This window comes from Palaemon carinicauda, chromosome 1, assembly GCF_036898095.1.
Source record: "Palaemon carinicauda isolate YSFRI2023 chromosome 1, ASM3689809v2, whole genome shotgun sequence".
NCBI lineage: Eukaryota > Metazoa > Arthropoda > Malacostraca > Decapoda > Palaemonidae > Palaemon > Palaemon carinicauda.
The window spans coordinates 296,928,095-296,945,951 of NC_090725.1; the positions used below are offsets into that span (position 1 = coordinate 296,928,095).

The window sequence follows — 17,857 nt, forward strand, 5'->3', positions numbered from 1 at the left end:
GCGAAGTCGACCATTTCTACGTTTTTAAAGCATAAAGAAATGATTAAGAAGGCGAATGTTGCAACGGGAGTTACGGCGGTAACTAAGCAAAGGCCACAAGTGATTGAGGAGATGGAAAAGTTGCTTTTAATATTTATTAAAGAAAAACAGTTGGCCGGGGAAAGTGTTAGTGAAGCGTTCATTTGTGAAAAAGCGTTGCATATCTATGAAGAATTAGTGAAGAAAAGTCCGAGTACCAGTGAAAGTGATTCATTTACATTTAAAGCGAGCAGGGGTTGGTTTGAAAAGTTTCGTAATAGAACAGGTATTCATCGTGTTACTAGGCATGGGGAGGCAGCTAGTTCGGATCAAATTGCAGCCGATAAATACGTGGGGGAATTCGATCGGTACATAAATGAACAAAATTTGATCGCACAACAAGTCTTTAATTGTGATGAGACTGGGTTATTTTGGAAGAAAATGCCAGCCAATACGTACATTACCAAGGACGAGACGAAGATGCCAGGTCACAAGCCAATGAAAGATAGGCTAACATTGTTGCTGTGTGCAAATGCAAGTGGCGATTGCAAGATCAAACCCTTGTTAGTGTACCACTCGGACAACCCCCGGGTGTTCAAACGAAATAATATTTGTAAAAGTGCACTACCAGTTATGTGGCGCTCGAACACTAAATCTTGGGTCACAAGACAATTCTTTACTGAGTGGATAAACGAAGTGTTTGCCCCCCAGGTTAAGGCTTACCTCATTGAAAAGAGCTTGCCAATGAAATGTCTTCTGGTTATGGACAATGCTCCTGCACATCCTCCAGGTCTCGAGGATGACTTGAAAGAAGAATACAGCTTTATCAAAATCAAATTCTTGCCCCCCAATACTACTCCCATACTCCAGCCCATGGACCAACAGGTCATTTCAAACTTCAAAAAACTCTATACCAAGGCCCTTTTCAGAAAGTGTTTTGAAGTGACCAGTGACACGAAGTTGACCCTAAAGGAATTCTGGAAGGAACACTTCAGCATCCTCAACTCTGTTAACATGATTGACCAAGCTTGGCGAGGTGTGACCTATAGGACATTGAACTCTGCCTGGCGTAAGCTGTGGCCATCATGTGTCACAGAGAGGGAGTTTGAAGGTTTCCAACCAGAGGCGGGTCCAAGCACTGCTACCCCTGTAATTTCTGATGACACTGATGTCGTTGAGGAAATTGTTGTCATGGGCAGGAGTTTGGGGCTTGAGGTCGACAAGGATGATATTGATGAGCTTGTAGAAAGCCATTCTACCGAGTTGACTGTGGAGGAATTGTTGCACCTGCAACAACAACAGCAGCAGGATCTGATTGTGGAGCAGGAATCTTCAGAAGAGGATGAGGTAAGGGAGGATGTTCCAAGTTCTCTCATCAATGAAATTTGTTCCAAGTGGGCAGATGTGCAGGCTTTTGCTGAAAAATACCACCCAGAAATTGCAGTAGCAAACCGGGCAGTGCATATGTTTAATGATAGTGTCATGTATCATTTTCGAAGAATACTGCAGAGGAGGAAGAAACAATTAACAATAGACCAGTTTTTCACAAAAGAAAAGAAAGCTGCTACATCAAAGCCTGTTTCTCCTCCAAAGAAGAGACAAAGAAGAGAAGAAACCCCTGAAATAGATCTGCCCACCCTTTCATTGGAGAGAGAAACAACTCCTGAAGGAGAACTACCCCGCCACATCATGGAAGGGGACTCTCCTTCCAAGCAGTAACCTCCCCCTTCCATCCTCTCCACATCCATCCCTGTATGCCATCGAACCGCTGCTCAAAGGTATGTTCACTACAGTACAGAAAATGGTTTAAAATTGTTTTATTTTAGTACAGTAAATGGTTTAAAATTGTTTTATAGGATTTTCTGACCAATTTCATACACATTTAGATAATTATTGTTGTTTAGGTACACGTTTTATTAATATTTTGGGCCTGTTCGAGTGCTTGGGAACGGAATAGAATATATACCATTATTTCTTATGGGGAAAAAAAATTCGGTACTCGAACAAATCGGAGGTCGAACACGGATCTCGAACGGATTATGGTCGAGTACCGAGGTATCACTGTACTTTATAAAACTTGAGGACTACTGCTGACCTACTGTATACTGTACATGCAACAAAAAATCACGCCATTCACTTTGTAGTTACTATCTAAACACAGCTACCTGATCATTTAACTGCGTGATTCATTTCTTCACCCAATGTTTCCCCTGCAGTTCTACTTACGGGCTTAGCTAAATTGATATTCCTTGACTCTTAGAGCTTGGCAATAAAGTGGGTCTCGTCTCTGAAGGGGTTTTTCGTTTGGAGCTTTAATAGGGAGTAAAAATTAAGACGACCTGAATTACTGTAATGAACTCCCTGCGAAACGCTGCCAGCTGATATTAATATAGCTTTTTGTAACATTCTTCAAGAGAAAAGATAGAATTGTTAACCAAAAACTTCGAACCTCATCCAGAGACCAAGAAATCTCAGAAGTGGGTGGTGATAGTCTATTCAAGGCAAAGGGCTGGGTGATCTTATGAAACTTGTCCGCATCGAGATCCATGTCAAAGGCACGCTTAATAGGTTCTGTTAAAATGACAAATTCGAAGATAATTTGTATTTTTCCTAACCATACAAACCTTAGCTATTTACAAAGGGTTTACTTTTAGCGCAGCTGAAATGACGAGCCAATAGTTTTTAACGAGGGTTAATTACCCCCGCGCTAGTTAGCGGGGGGTGGGGAAGGGTAGCTTGCTACCCCTCCCCCCTCCACACACCGGTGACTTGCTTCACTTCACTTAGAGGTAGGACTTGACTTGGGGGTCAGGGATGGCGGGCACATATGTGTAAATAGCTAAGGTTTGTATGGTTAGGAAAAATACAAATTATCTTCGAATTTGTCATTTGTTCCGTAACCGAAATACAAACCACGCTATTTACAAAGGGTGACTTACCCCTTAGGAAGGGTGGAAAGTCCCCAGCCTTACTGACTTCGGCTTGCCCGGGGGCTCGATCCCTTAGTGAGCAGCACTAGAGAGAGGGAGCCCCTGTACCTCACAGGTTCCTAGCATCGCTAGGAACGAGTGGCCTACATAAGTAGTGTGAGGAGGAGAGTGTGACTCGTCCTATGAAGTTGACCTTGAGACCTTCAGATAGGAATTCTAGGATAGGACGTTCCCCATACCACCTCGTCAGGGTATGGGAGACGCAACAGTATTAAGCTTAATACTAGGAGCACAAAGAAGCATGGGTTACCTGCAGAGGTCGAGGTCAGCTATGCGAGGACCAGGATGCTGCTTCCCCAAGAGAGGGGAGAATGAAGAAAGAAGTAAGGGTCAGACATACTCTTTCATTCACACAGACTAAGACCGGGTAACAACGCCCTCAACCTACTGCTACTTGTCCAAAAAGGAGCCTGAGGTTAGACCAGCTGTTGTGCAGCCACCACAGGGCCGATAGAGAACGTATCGAGGCTCCTGTGGGTCACGTCTTGCAGGTAGTGGGCTGTGAAGGTCGTTTGACGCTTCCAGACCCCCGCTTGAAGTACCTGCGTCACAGAGAAGTTTCTCTTGAAGGCCAGGGATGTAGCAATACCCCTGACATCGTGGGCCCGAGGGCGACGTGACGGAGGAGGGTCAGGATTCAGGGCATGGTGGATAACCCTTCGAATCCAAGCAGAGATGGTGTTCCTTGTGACCCTCCTCTTTGTCCTGCCTGTGCTCACAAACAAAGCTCGCACATGAGGACGGACTGCAGCCGTTCTCTTCAAGTAGTACCTCAGACACCTCACTGGGCATAGTAGCAGCTGGTCTGGGTCGTTTGTTACAGAACGGAGACTCGCGATCCTGAAAGAGTCGAACCGAGGATCCGGCACTCCAGGATTCTGAGTCTTGGCCACAAACTCAGGGACGAACCTGAACGTTACCTCCCCCCATCCCCTTGAATGGGCGATGTCGTACGAGAGACCATGAAGTTCACTAACTCGCTTGGCCGAGGCCAAGGCGAGTAGGAAAGCCGTCTTCCAAGACAGGTGGCGATCGGAGGCCTGGCGTAATGGCTCGAAGGGAGGTCTCTTGAGAGACCTGAGAACTCGAACCACGTTCCAAGGAGGGGGTCTCACTTCCGACTGGGGGCAGGTAAGCTCATAGCTACGTATGAGTAAAGAGAGTTCTAGCGATGAAGAAATATCCACGCCCTTCAATCTGAAGGCCAAGCTTAAGGCTGAGCGATAGCCTTTCACTGCCGAGACAGAAAGGCGCATTTCTTCTCGCAGATACACAAGGAAGTCCGCTATTGCTGGAATAGTGGCATCGAGTGGAGAGATACCCCTTCCACGACACCAACCACAAAAGACTCTCCACTTCGCTTGGTAGACTCCCTCAGAGGACCTTCGCAGGTGCCGAGACATTCTCTCCGCAACCTGTTGCGAAAAGCCTCTCTCCGCGAGGAGACGCTGGATAGTCTCCAGGCGTGAAGTCGAAGCGAGGCTACGGCCCTGTGAGGGACACCGGAGTGGGGTTGTCTGAGAAGCTCGTGTCGTGGAGGAAGCTCCCTTGGGAGTTCCGTCAGGAGTTGCAGAAGGTCCGGAAACCATTCCGCGTGATGCCATAGCGGAGCTACTAGAGTCATGGAACAGTTGACCGATAGTCTGGTCCTGTTGAGCACCCTTCTCATCAGACAGAATGGTGGGAAGGCGTACACGTCGATGTTGTCCCACCGTTGCTGGAAAGCATCTTGCCAGAGTGCCTTGGGGTCCGGGACTGGTGAGCAGTACAGGGGCAGCTTGAAGTTCAAGGCTGTCGCGAACAAGTCCACCGTCGGGGAACCCCACAAAGTCAGGACTTTGTTGGCTATCTGAGGATCCAAAGACCACTCGGTACTCACTATCTGCGAAGCCCTGCTCAGACTGTCGGCGAGCACATTCCTCTTGCCAGGAATGAAGCGAGCTGATAGTGTTATCGAGTGGGTTTCGGTCCACCTCAGAGTCTCTACTGCAAGATGGGATAGCTGTTGCGAAAAAGTGCCTCCCTGCTTGTTGATATAAGCCACTACCGTGGTGTTGTCGCTCATCACCACCACGGAGTGACCCGCCAGGAACCGTTGGAACTGTTGAAGGGCCAGAAAGACGGCCTTCAATTCTAGCAGGTTGATGTGTAGGCACTTTTCTGATTCTGACCAAAGGCCTGAGGCCCTCTGGTTCAGAACGTGCGCCCCCCACCCTTCTTTTGACGCGTCCGAAAACAGAGTCAATTCCGGGGGAAGGACGAGAAGACTCACTCCCTTTCGCAGGTTCTCGTCGGCCAGCCACCACCGCAAGTCCGTCTGTTCCAGAGACCCCATTGGGATCAGAGTGTCCGGGGAATCGGATCCTTGATTCCACCGGGACTTGAGCCGCCATTGAAGGGATCTCATCCTGAGGCGGCTGTTTGGAACCAGACGGGCCAGGGAGGATAGGTGGCCCAAGAGACGCAACCACGATTGGGCGGGGAGTTCTTTTCGCCTGAGGAAAGGTTCCGCCACCCTCCTCAGCCTTGCTATCCGGTCGTCTGATGGAAAGGCTTTGTGGAGATTGGTGTCTATTAGCATGCCTAGATAAACCAGTCGCTGGGACGGCTGCAGAGAGGACTTCTCGAGGTTTACCACGATCCCCAGATCCTGGCAAAGATCTAGAAGCCTGTCTCGGTGTCGAAGAAGGGTCGACTCCGAGTCTGCTAGGATCAGCCAATCGTCTAGGTAACGAAGGAGACGAATGCCGTTCCTGTGCGCCCAAGTCGAAATCAGGGTGAACACTCTGGTGAACACCTGAGGAGCTGTGGAGAGACCGAAACACAGCACCTTGAACTGGTAGATCTTGTTGTCTAGGCAGAATCTCAGGTACTTCCTGGAAGACGGATGGATTGGGATCTGGAAGTACGCATCCTTTAGATCCAGTGTACACATGAAGTCTTGTGGTCTCACCGCAAGTCTGACTGTGTCTGCTGTCTCCATGCTGAACCGGGTTTGTTTGACAAACCTGTTCAGAGCCGAGAGATCGATGACGGGTCTCCAGTCTCCAGTAGCCTTCTTTACAAGAAAGAGTCGACTGAAGAAGCCTGGAGAGCCGTCCACGACCTCCTGGAGAGCACCCTTCTCGAACATGGTCTTGACTTCGGCCTGAAGGGCCAGCCCCTTTGCCGATCCCATGGCATAGGAGCTCAACGACACTGGATTCGCTGTCAGGGGAGGTTGAGATGACGTGAACGGGACGCGATAACCTTGGCCGATCACCGAGATCGTCCAAGCATCGGCCCCGAGATGTTGCCACCTGCGGACGCAACGCTGAAGGCATCCCCCCACAGGTGGACACGCAGGGGGACTGCCACCCCTAGGGCTTGCGGCCGCGGCCGCCACCCCTAGAAGTCTTGCCTCCCCTGGAGGACTTACCACCCCTCTTGACCTTGGCTGGAAAGGGCTGGGGCTTAGACACCACTTTCTTAGCTGCCGGTGCCTGTTTTGGAGCCTTACGAGGCTGTTGCTGCTGTTGTGGCGGGGCTGGAGGCTTATAGGGCCGAGTTGTAAGGGCCCTGTGGAGGAGGGAGTCCGTGCTGGATTTCCTCCACCTCTCAGCCGTTCGCTCCAAGTCTTGAGGCTCAAACAGGCTCTCCCCCAGGAGGGAGGCATGTCGGAGCCTACACACATCTACGGCGGGGACCTTCGGATGGAATCTCTCGGACACAGCATCGCGACGCTTCAACACCGAGTTGGCCCACAGGGTGGTAACCTGGTGCGCCAAGAACTCGATGGAGCGGGTGCCCGAGAGCAAGAAGGTCTCTAGGGCCTTCCTATTGGTCTCCTTGGACAAGTCCTCAGATCGCAATAGGATGCCCAGAGATCCTAACCAGAAGTCCAGCCACGAAGTGGCCTGCATGGCACACTTAGCGACCTTCTCGTGGTTAAGGATCTCTGCCGCCGAGAACGACACCTGCCGGGCAGAGAGTTTCTCCAAGGGAACTCCCTTCGCCAGCTCCTCCACAGAGTGATGGAGCGGAAGAGCGAGGTTGTGCTCACCCAGGATCTCGAAATACCTCCTCTGCTGAAGGCGAGGAGGAGGGATGAGTTTGTTCCCGGCAGTGGAACGACTGGAGGAGGCAAGAAGTGCGAGCTGAGCATTGGCCCTAGCTCTGGCACTCTTCAGCCCCCGAGACCAGGGCAGAGCTGCACTGGTCTTAGGGGCCTTCCGAACGTCGAACACTTCATCCAGAATTGTGTCTTTGCCTTCACGGGGGGGGATGACTGGATCCGTAAGACTGTTAAGTTGCCTTATCAGGCTTAGGACCTGCCAGAAGGCATGTTCGGACTCTTGCTGTTCTCCTCCCTGTGGGCTGGCAGCTAAGTCTCCTGCCCCAGGAATCTCTTCCTGGGGTGATACGTGGACATTCCCCTGGGTAGTCATGGGTTCCTGTCGAATCCTTGCAGAGGATTTAGGGATGGTCTTGGAATCCTTGGGCTCCCTCCTAGGAGGGATACAGGATCCCAACAACGAGGTTCGAGGGGCCCCTTCCTCACGAGACAATTCTCCTGCCTGAAGCGAAGTCTCCCCCCCTGGTGCCGGGGGGAAGACTACCGGTCCACTGGACTCACCTGAGGACGGAAAGGCCTCGTCCACGGGAGAAGGAGAGAGTACTCGTGCAGGAGAGGGGACCCTCGAGACCGACCTCTTGGGAACCAACTTCGCCCTGGGGGAAGTCACCACGAAGTCCACTCCTCTCTTTCTCTTCAGCGAAGGAGAGACAGCCGCTGGTTTGTTACCCTGGCCGGCGAGTGCTGGTTTCATAACCCTCACTAACGCCCGTGCCAGCGGACCAAACCAAGTCTGCTGCTCAAAGGACACAGAGTCCGAAATCCTCGCTAAGGTGAAAGGGATCGGGCGATCCTTTGGAGTGGACACGACGGTACCTGCCTGAAAAGAAGGTGGGGAAGAATGCTGTAATGACCTGTCCTCGTCCTGCAATACCAACCTGTGCTTGGATGGAGGTGATCCCGAGTGCCGTCTAGGAGCACGCGTCCCTGCTGCTACCACCGGCTGTGGAATTCGCCGCGAACTATGGTCGCGCGAGGGTGAACGGTCGCGCAAAGGCGAATGGTTGCGCGGGTGATCGCGCGGGCGTACAGGCGAGCGGTCGCGCGGGCGCGCAGGCGAGCGGTCGCGCGGGCGCGCAGGCGAGCGATCGCGCGGGCGCGCAGGCGAGCGATCACGCGGGCGCGCAGGCGAGTGGGCGTGAGGGTGGGCAGGTAAAGGAACACGTGTCCGAGGCGACGAACGCAAGCGATGGCGCGACGGCGAGGGATCGTGCTGCCGCGTAGGTGAAGAAGATCGCTGGCGATAATGATCACGTGATGGTAAGCGATGGCGAGCGGCATGTGAAGGTGAATGATTGCGCGCAAGAGGGCGGTCGTTCAGGGTTGAGCGATGAGGAGCAGCATGCGTAAGCGGGCGATCGTTCAGGGTTGTGCGATGGCGAGCAGCATGCGTAGGTGAATGATCGCGTGAAAGGGTGCGATGGTGATCAGCATCCGCAGGAAGGCGATCGTTCAGGGTTGTGCGATGAGGAGCAGCATGCGTAAGCGGGCGATCGTGCAGGGTTGTGCGATGGCGAGCAGCATGCGCAGGTGAATGATCGCGTGAAAGGGTGCGATGGTGATCAGCATCCGCAGGAGGGCGATCGTTCAGGGTATTGCGATGAGGAGCAGCATGCGAAAGCGGGCGATCGTGCAGGGTTGTGCGATGGCGAGCAGCATGCGTAAGCGGGCGATCGTGCAGGGTTGTGCGATGGTGATCAGCATCCGCAGGAGGGCGATCGTTCAGGGTATTGCGATGAGGAGCAGCATGCGTAAGCGGGCGATCATGCAGGTTCGTGCGATGGCGGGCAGCATGTGAAGGTGATCGCTGGCGAACTGGTGATCGCTGGCGAGCTGGTGATCGCTGGCGAGCTGGTGATCGCTGGCGAGCTGGTGATCGCTGGCGAGCAGAAGGTCGACGCGTGTCCTGTGAGAGGATAGGTTCACGAGCAGGAACGGGAAGATCGCTGGCGCGTTGGCGAACATGTGTTTCTGACACACGATGGTGAGCAGGGAGTTCAGCAGGAACTAAAGGGTGGTCAGAGACCGCAGGGCGATGGTCCTCAAATGAGCGCTGACGCTCGGAAGAGAGCTGACGAGCAGGAGAGCGCTGGCGAGGGGGGCGAACCTCAGGAGAGAGCCGACGAGCAGGTGAGCGTCGGCGAGCAGGAGAGTCTTGGCGAGCAGGAGATCGTCGACGAGCAGGAGATCGCTGGCGAGCAGGAGAGCGCTTGTGCGCTGGCCCTGCTCGCGTAAGGGAAGAATCCCTTAGCCCCGAAGGGACCGTTGCCCGTCGGGTGACGAGTTCTCCAGAAGGCGAAGATCCGGCAGGAGATGGAGAGCGGTCCGCAGAGAGGTTCAAGGAGGGCGGAGTAGTCGGTTGAGGCTGACGAGGAGAGTCCCCCCTGGAGGACGAAGACCCAAAAAGGCGCCTCTTAGTCCCCCTGTAAGGGGAAGGGAGGCCCTTGTGGCGTAGAGGGCGGTGAGCCTTACGGCGGAGGCGGCCTCGGGGGAGATCGTCGGGACCATCGGTCCTCCGAAGGGGAGTCTCCTTCAAAACACTTCCCTCAGAAGGAAGCTGGGCAGCAGTCGAGACCGAAGGACTCACTTCCCCCTTCGAAGGATGCACGGAAGGAGGAGGAGAGCCTAGAGCACCATCACCAGCAACAGCACCTGCGTCGGAAGGCCCAGCCACGTCGGAGGCCTCTGTCACCACGACGTCGACAATAGACAGAGGGTCTACCTCCGCTACCACCGGCGACTGTTTAACAGCGGCCCCCAACGAGACAAGGTCAATAAGAGCGACCCTGGAGGGCAAGCCCTTAAGCCCCAGGGACGACCAAATCTGCAACAGATCATCACTGGATAAAGTATTATTATCAATAACCTCCCCCGGAGGAGGAGGGGGAACCGCCTCGCTATGGGAGGCGACGCCCTCTCCCCCCACCGAAGGTAGGGAAACAGAACAAGGGCCTGCGCTCCCACTCGGACGACTCTCCTTAGGAGGCGGACGAGGGGGAGCTTCGGAGGAGGTTTGGGCGGCGGAAGAAGAGTCCCGAGAACCTTCCTCCTTCAAGGCTAACCCCGGAGGAGAACGGTCTCTCTTGGACTTCTTCTTACGCCGACGGCCAAACCTCTCCCACTGGGAGGCAGACCACTCCCTACACTCACGGCACATGTTATCCTGGTCGCACCGTCGGCCCCGACATTGAGGGCAGAGGGTGTGAGGATCCGTACTCACGTCCGACATGAAAGTCCCACAAGGACGGCCGGCAACTCCTGGGCATGTCCGCATATTAAATAAAAGAAAATAACTGAAGGTCAACTTCCAACCAATCACACAAGCTGTAAAGAAAAAGAAGAAAATTAAAGGCTGTCAGCGAAGGCGATGAACAGACACGTCTGATCACCGCCGAGCCAAAAGTGAAGTGAAGCAAGTCACCGGTGTGTGGAGGGGGGAGGGGTAGCAAGCTACCCTTCCCCACCCCCCGCTAACTAGCGCGGGGGTAATTAACCCTCGTTAAAAACTATTGGCTCGTCATTTCAGCTGCGCTAAAAGTAAACCCTTTGTAAATAGCTAAGGTTTGTATGGTTACGGAACAAACAGATTTATAAGACAGTACAGTTGAAGGTTAAGAGCTTCCTTTCCTCAAAAAGGTGGACCAGATAGGAAGCCCAGAAGTCCAGGTTACCCAACAAAAGAAAGTCACTGACTGCGTAGGAAAGTCACCCATGTCTTCCACATAGATTGGTTTTGTCTGTGGATGAAGACTACTTGCAGGTCATCAAATAGGTCATATTGTGGGCTGAGAATTCTTTCTCAAAAATACAAATGAGAGAATTCAACTGTAAATGTTTCGGGTTATAAAGGAGGAAGCACATTTAGTCCACCTTCCTACTTTCTGATACAGCTGTGTAGACCAAAGAGGGTGTATTCTTGACCTTGGATGCAGAATCAGGACCCCCATAGGCAGTTGGGCCAAAGTGGTGCTATTAGCACAATTGCCCCTGAAAATCTGAAAAGCATCCCTTCCCATTGCTTGAGAGTTCACATTTCACTACAGTATTGTGAAAGCTTGTGTGGATCTCTAATGGCAAACGGGTCTATATGGAGAAACGGCAATAGCTCCAAGACCTTCAATAAAGAAGTCTGGTCTAGGGTCCACTCCATATGTAAGACTATCTGCCTGGATAGGCTGTCCACCACTACATTGAGTAAACCCAACAGATGGAATGGTGAGGAATCATTCCTCACCTGAGTGTGCTTCAAAATGGGGAGAGTCACTGCATGAGGAGTCTCAAGCATGATCCCTCTTTCCTGAGGCAACAGACTGCTAACTAATTCTCTATGATCTTCACATAGGAGTTTTCCCTCTTTGACCAATTCTCTTCAGTGTAAGACAAGCCCACCATGAGTTCGAACACACACATGCTAAATGCTGTGAACTGAGGGGTCCATTTCCCCAAATACAAAGGTCTTCTACAAATGATCTCCCCATCCCGACTCTTAAGTGCATGTAAATCAGGGACAGGCTAATGGTCTCGGCATCACCCAAGACCAGAGAATTATCTTGCACAAACCGGGCAGTTGAGCTTGCCAGTCCTGAATTCCCTTCCAAGTTGTCCTTCTCCGTACCTAGTTGAGATCTTTCATCTAGTTCTTCAACATCAGGTCTATTATTGAGGCAAACTGGAGAATCCCCAAAATCTTCTCTAGTTGCCATACGGAAGAGAAACAGCTCAAAACACAGGCTCTGACTTAGAATTCTTCACCGAGACGCTTTTATAAGGTTTAGCGTGGCTGTTACAAAATTCCATTGGAGACCTAGCCACTGAAATGTTCTTCTCGATTTTAGTGTTGACTTTGCAAAGAGGATCAGGAAACCCAGGTCCTACAGAACCTGCAAGACCTGAGTTCTGTATTTGTGATATTAACTATTTTGTCTCTGACCAGACCAGCCAAATGTCTAGGTAGGCTATGATCTGAACTCCCTACCTTATGAATTTGGTAAACACTCTTGGGGCAATGTTGAGGGCAAATAATATCACTTTGAACCTGTACGCCCCCTTCCCGAGCCGAAACCCTAGGTAAGGTCATAAGTAGTAGGCAATAGGGACGTGCCAATACGAGTTTTTTAGATTTATAGTACTGTACAGATCCAAGACTATTGGTGTAGTAGTTTTTTAGATTTATAGTACTGTACAGATCCAAGACTATTGGTGTAGTACTTGACGGACATATTTGATAGTCGTTATTTTGAATAGGTCACACCTGACATGCTAGTTGATGAGAAATAGGTCGAGGATCACTTTTCTCTTAGGGAAGACTTTCTTTGGTATGCTGAATAGTCTGCCTGGAATTTTAGAAACTTGCACCATTCTATGACTACTTTCTTCAACATCTTGCTGACAAAGGAGTCCAGTTCCATGGTCCTAGCCAGATGAAAACAATGTCCAGGAGGTGCTTTTCTTATCAACGACCAACCAAGACCCTTGGAGACTATACTATGTGCCCACCGAGAAAAATTCCTAGGTTCCTGAAAATGTTGGAGACAACGCCTAACCTCATTGGCAAGACCATCTACAGTACCTCTGTTTAATTTACTGACTCCTCTGTTTCCTTTGAATGATTTCCAGTGGCCTCCTCTGGTCCAAAACACCAAGTTTGACTGACCCTGGTATGTGGCCTTATCTTAGGAGAGGTAACTTTGGTACCTCCTTTTCTCACCCTGGAAACTTTGGTGATTCCTCTCCCCTCAATGAAACCTTGTGTACGTCAGCAGAAGCTGATCTATTAGTGGAAGTTTAGGAACCTGTTGTATAGTGGAACCCTGACCTGGATACAACCTAGGCAGAGCTGTCCCCGGAGGGACACTTTTTCAAGCAACCCAAGGGCTCTTTTGAGGGACCTAACAGTACATTAATAGTGAAGAAAGCCATCATTCCCAACCAGTGGTCCAATCATGAAGTTGCTTAGAGGCTTGCCATGGAAGTAGCTTCCACATAGACCAATTTGGAAGCCAGAAAGATTGTAGACAAAGAGTCCCTAGCCTATCTAATGATGTTCCCGAGGACGGATTTGTGACGGCTGCATATAATGGTAGATGGCCTCTTCTGAGATGTAGAACTTCCTCTGCCCAGAAATTGTAGGGACTAAGATTTTGTTAGATCAGCTAGCACTTATTCAATTACTTTTCCAGGAGACTTATCTATGGCTTCCCTGCCAAGCTCTAACCAGGATAGTTCCAGAGTAGGCTTCAACCCTTGTAAAGTCCCCGAATATAGTATCTATAGAGGTCTATCCCTCTCTTAATTGAGCTCTTAGATGATCTGCCTGATAAAAACCAGAACCTCAATAATGTAGATTTGGTCTGGGGCTGGACCTGAATTGGGTACCAATAAGTCTATCATACTCAAGGACTCCTCAATCATTGGTGAGGGTAGATGCCATGTTCTGACAGATGTTCGGTAATCTGGTGTTGATGGAATGGGACTACAGTAGGGTCCCGAATTATGCGAGAATTTGGTCGATTAATGACCTCGTGTAAATGGAAAATCGCGAATTTCGAAACACACAACTAACAGAAATAATTCCATTGTGGCCATGGCAACCAGCAATTTGCCTATTCAAATGTGTTTACTACCCATTTCCAATACTTTCTTTGTACTATACTGTATTTCTTTATAATATCAAATTGTTTTTGTAAATAAATAAAACATTTAATATACTTTAAAGTTCTAATAACTTGAAAAATGGTTAAAATTATAACCAGGATAGGTGTAAACACCATATATTTCCCGTTACAACACAACCCAAAATACAGACAAATTTTAATGTTTGTCATATCTATTGTATAATACAACTGGTGAATAGCAAAACCATCACTCTATAGACTAGCTTGTTGTATGATTGAAAATCCAGAATTATCAAAATAAAGGCGATTTTATATCATGCGTTTCCTAAACACGCTAAAAAGCAGAATAGAAAACGACAACCAATGTTTTGTTTACGTTTAACTCCGATCACAACGAAGAAACAGACGCATTTATACATCTGTGTTTTTGAATTGACAGCAATTTTACCAAGTATAGATTATATGTTGAATTTGTTATTACCAATGTTCTAATTATTTTTTATTAGAACTTTCAAATAAATGAAATGAATGCCATTTATGAAATGTTTTTCTTTATGATGCCGCCTGAAACGGAAACCTTCCATTTGTTTACGCTCCATCTTCGATCATAATAAACAAACGAATGCATTAAACACACATGATCTAAGTCATAACTAATGATATTACAAACATTTAGTAAACATTATGTTATTACAAATATTTTACTTACCGTATCCATATAAATTCCTAAATTCGTAGCAAAGCTGGAAATTTTTTTTTCCTTATGCGTTTAATCCACAATAGCAAACTGCCGCTAATGACAGAGTGATAACTTACGATAATTCTAAACTGTTACGAAAGATAATTGTCCTTTCCATATCCAAAATACTTTTCCTAACTTCAGTTATAAGTCAACTTGTACCCACCTCAATTATGGATCCATAAGCAAAAAAGGTAAAGAAGAAAGTACTAGGCCTATTTTTAAAGTCACCGAACAATTAGGTTACAGCTATAACGTTCGATATATATGAGAGAGAGAGAGAGAGAGAGAGAGAGAGAGAGAGAGAGAGAGAGAGAGAGAGAGAGAGAGAGAGAGAGAGAGAGAGAGAGAGAGAGAGAGAGAGGGGGGGGGGGATGGTTTTAAAGTACTAAACAATAAATATGATAGGTTATAACACATTGGTGTTTATGTAATATTAACTGTATAGATGGTTTGAATAAGTTAAGAAATGGTGTAAACAATTCTTTGTTATTGTATTCGCGCGGAAGCTAGACATCAGCTGATGTGATCACAGCCAAAAGTAAAACAAAAATAAGTTAGCAATACTCGATTTTTAAAACACACCCGAAATTTAACAACATAAGTACATGTTTTATTATAGCGCAATTGACATTTAAAGAGTAAAAATTTTCTGGAATAGAATGGTGTTTCCTAAAAAATAGTGGTTTGCGGACGAAATCGGTTACCGTATTTTAAGCTATGATTGAAATGGATGTATACACTGTATAATTTTTTCGTTTTGTATTTAATTGACACTTCAAGAAAACCGATTTTGGTTTCTTCATCTATTTGTACGTATTGTATAACGAGAGAGAGAGAGAGAGAGAGAGAGAGAGAGAGAGAGAGAGAGAGAGAGAGAGAGAGAGAGAGAGAGAGATATTATGACGCAGAAGGTTACAGACCTAGAACAGGGGAGGATGAAGGGGGGGGGGAGTGATGAGATAGGCTGGGTGGACTCGCAGGGGAGACGGTAGGAGACGGGGGATTTGGTTGCCAGTGGCTAAAAATAGATTCTGAAAGACGGTAAAGGGAAAAACGAATCCCATCGAATAAACAGAATAAGGAAAGGGAATAAGATCCAGAGGAATAATAGATATAATGGAATGAAAATGACTAGATGGTGTTAGTTGTGATAAGAATAATTTAGATATTTGAAATAAGAGTGTCTGAGGAGGTATAGAAGGAATTCGTGATAAATATAGAGGAATATCAAAGGATACAGTTAGTTTGCATTAAAGGGTTTGTTATCGTTTATCGGCAGTGAATAGCCTAAATTTCGGTAACAAGTTGTCAATATTTTGTCATATTTTAAACAGTATACATTTGATTTGCAAACATTGGTTTTGTAGAGTAGACGGTAAAATAAAATCTAGAGAGAGAGAGAGAGAGAGAGAGAGAGAGAGAGAGAGAGAGAGAGAGAGAGAGAGAGAGAGATTTCTGCCATCAAATATCTCTCTCTCTCCCTCTCTCTCTCTCTCTCTCTTTCTCTCTCTCTCTCTCTCTCTCTCTCTAGATTTTATTTTACCGTCTACTCTACAAAACCAATGTTTGCAAATCAAATGTATAGCCTACTGTTTAAAATATGACAAAATATTGACAAATCGTTACCGAAGTTTAGGCTATTCACTGCCGATAAACGAACCCAGTCTACTCGTGAAAACCTTGAACGCCCAGAGGGAAAAATAAGGCCTTTAAATATACTGTACTAAACAAAAATAATGCTTTAATATACCATCATTAACACTACCATTACAATTATCGTAAGGTTGGAGAAAGATAAAGATTGCCGAGAACGTAACCACATTTCTGTTTACATTTTGTCAGCTGGACTCGCACAGTTAACAGTTGATTTCATTGTTGTGGAATTTTATCCTTAAATAGGCTATTCATCATGAAATTATGTTAATGAAATGTAATGTTAATATTGTTTTGTAACATTTATTATAAATCACCGTATTTAGGGCTACCAATATACTTAAAAAGACTATAGATTTGATACATTTTGTAGTGCTTGACTCGCGAACTTTGAACAGCCTCGTGGATACAGAAAATTTATTTTTGAAAAATAGCGATCGTGGAAAAGGGGAATCGTGTAATTCGAACACGCTTAATTCGGGACCCTACTGTATCTCTTACAGCCTTAGAGGGCCCCTTCATTCTGGTGCTCACCTTGGGTGGCAGAGCAAATGCCTGCACATCTGAAGGGCTCGTAGTCGTGTCGGGAAGGCCTGGACACAGATCTGTCTTTAGGGTTGTGGTGGCCAAATAAAAAAGTCAGTACCTGGTAACCTGGTGGACTGATGTTCAACTCCCACTCAAGCTCGATACTTTAGTTTCTTGTAGCATCTGCAACCTCCCCAACTTTGTTGAGCTAAGGATGGAGGGTTCGGTAGTCTATAGGTATGTCTACCTGCTAAGTCATCAGCAGCCATTGCCTGGCCCTCCCTGGTCCTAGCATGGTTGGAGAGGGGGCTTGGGCAATGATCATTGTCCTGCTAGTTAGGAAAATGTCACTATCCTTTGCCTCTGTCATTCACGAGAGGCCTTATAACCTTTAGGGTGCTTTTCCTCAGCCAAAGAGGAATCTCTTCAACGAGATTGTGGAGGATCGAAGGGGATTGACAGCGAAGAAAATTTCACATACTACTACTTGCGTTGACTTGTACACAGGGAATCCTCCCGAGCATTACGTGCATGAACAGATGAACACTCGCTCAACACAGAGCACGAGCCATAGCATGTGATAGTTAAAGACAGGTGTATGTCTGATAACTGATGAGCACATGCGATCTAACTGATGAACTCGTGCGATCTAACTGATGAGCACCTGCGATCTAACTGATGAACTCGTGCGATCTAACTGATGAGTACGTACGATCTAACAGCTGAGGGTGTACTATCAGGAGAGCTCTCGCGAGCACAGGGAGCAAGCACAAACATTACTGAACACGAACAGTACCCAGCACACATGCATACGAATACATGAGTGCAAATGAACAGATGAGTACTCTCTAAGAGGAGAGTAGTGGAGCCCCAAAAGAAAAGCGCACTCTAAAATGTGAATCTGTGCGCAAACAATAGAGAGTTCAGGATCTGGTGAGTATGCTCTAACATGAATGCACACTAACAATGAAGCACTCATTAACAGGTGAGTGCTTATGCACATGTAAGTGCACACCAGCTAGAGAGTAGTCATTAACAGGCAAATGCTTGCAAATGGTTAATGCAAGTGCAAAATAGATGAGTGACCACTAATAGGAGAGTTCTCAAGAACAGGCGAGTGTGCTAAGAAGGGAGCATGCTCAAAAAGATGACCACAGGTTAACATGTAAGTGCATGCTAACAGATGAGTAATCTTGTC

General features: G+C 47.9%; 1 protein-coding gene across 1 annotated transcript in view; it reads right to left on the minus strand.

The window, feature by feature from the left end:
- Positions 1-17,857, minus strand: part of Sbf (SET domain binding factor) — a 219,630-nt gene that overhangs the window by 138,395 nt on the left and 63,378 nt on the right. The window lies entirely within an intron of this gene.